The sequence below is a fragment of the Balaenoptera ricei genome, chromosome 5 (genome assembly GCF_028023285.1).
Source record: "Balaenoptera ricei isolate mBalRic1 chromosome 5, mBalRic1.hap2, whole genome shotgun sequence".
NCBI lineage: Eukaryota > Metazoa > Chordata > Mammalia > Artiodactyla > Balaenopteridae > Balaenoptera > Balaenoptera ricei.
The window spans coordinates 118583608-118585598 of NC_082643.1; the positions used below are offsets into that span (position 1 = coordinate 118583608).

Here is a 1991-nt window from a genome sequence, read left to right on the forward strand (position 1 = left end):
ATTTTTATATTGCTACAACGATAGATATCACTATAACATGAGTGGGTTGTTTCCAGTTTTCTCTATGAAGTAACATGGGGTGTGAAAACTAGTTTTTCATTTGAAGTCAAAATACTTTAGAGAAAAGTTGTAGTTTACTAGCTTTATTACTTTCATGTAATCATAAAATTTGGTCTTGTTTTTTTCTCTGCATATATATGATTATAATATATTTGTTGTCAAGATCCAATAAGATAAGAAATGCATTTGAAAATACTTTTAAAGCTAAGTTATAAAATATACTCAGCACTGTAATCATTATTGATATTTTTTACTCTGTTTAACTTTTAAAAATATACTTTTATAAGCTACAGAAGTATAAGTGATTAATATGGATCAAACCAAGAAAATAATTTATAACTTAAAATGTAACTTGATAGTAGATATGAAGTACTGAAAAGCCTGCTAATTGATATATTTGAAAAATCTCTTAAGATAGTTTATTATTAACATGAGGTAAATTGGTCTACAGTTTCATGATGCTTTAATCTAAAATAATACACGACTTTTTAAGAAGACTCAGTAACTCTTGAGATTACATGACTTAAATTAGAAGTTAGTGTGACTAAAATTCACTCTATATTATGAAAAACATATCACTGTCATACGTTTTAAATGTATAACCGTGATTGATTAAAGTAGCCATAGCTGGTACTACTTCACTGCTACCTCTTCTCTGAAGTATTGATTTAGTTGATGTGCATAATAATTTGATACCCTATTAAATCATATCGTACAAGTAATGAGCCATGGTCTATAAACATAAAGTTAGAAATGATATTATATTTTTAATACCAGTAAGTCCCCTACATACGAATGAGTTCCGTTCCGAGAGTATGTTCATAAGTCCAGCAAGTGCATTGGTATGCTCTGCACCGTATAATGCTAGAGTGTTTACAGCTGGTGATGTTGAACTCATTTAGTTCCTGTAGATTTACTTTATTAGACCTTTTGAAGGCCCTAGAAATCTGCACTTTTAACAAGAGTCCCAGAAGATTGTAAGTTTTGATTGAAGGTATGCTTTGGGAAAGCAATTTTAACCTTCCCATATTTTATGTCACATTACGTATAAAATTATATCATATAATTGAACAAAAAGTAATTTATTAATACAGGGTATTCATGGATATCTAAATAAAATATGATTTTAAAATGAATAAAATCATATGTATATAGTTGTATTCATAAAGAGATGTATGCTAACCATGCTACACAACAATGAGAAACATTAATGGCAAATCAAAACAAAAATGAAGATAATCCTCTGACTTTCCATGTTTCATCAAGCATTGAAACCCGCCAATCTTTTAGTCTTTTTCTTGTATATTGTTCTGCATCCTCATTCTCTGCATCTGATTGGATACCTGGATTTTATTTCATTTTCTATGTGACATTCTCTACAGATATTTATCACTGGCTGCTGTTTTAAGGATTGAACATCTTTAGAGTTGTCCATTGTTAGTACTTATGTAGGAGTGAGAAATTTCTCACTCAAGAGAGTATTGTTTATTTTCTCTTTGAAAGAAAATGGGAGCATAAAAATTTAAGAAGAGATACAACTACACTAGGTTACAGATAAAAATTGTTAAAATAATTGAGAACCTTGGTAATTTACAGTCATGATACTGTTGCAACTTTTGGTGCTTACATCAGAGTAGAGTAGAATCATTTGCTTTTATCATTGAAACAAACAAACAAATTAAAAGGGAAGAAGGTATAGTTATCTTGTCCTCTGTTCTCCTTGAGTATGAATATCCTGAGATCAGTGACTATTAGCCATTTCTTTATTTTTACATACCTCAAATATTTTGACTAAATAAATGAAAAAAAAAAAAACCAACAAAAAAATAATAACACTCCCTCGTGGCCACCAATGTTAGATGTGTTTAGTTATTACAGCAATGTCAGATAAAATGATAAGTATGTTCTACAGAATAAAAGTGGCATCTTAG

At 29.4% G+C, this 1991-nt stretch overlaps 1 pseudogene; it reads right to left on the bottom strand.

Moving 5' to 3' along the window:
- Window positions 1–1321: 1321 nt before the first annotated feature.
- Window positions 1322–1495, bottom strand: LOC132366632 (DNA-directed RNA polymerases I, II, and III subunit RPABC4-like; annotated as a pseudogene).
- Window positions 1496–1991: the final 496 nt, after the last annotated feature.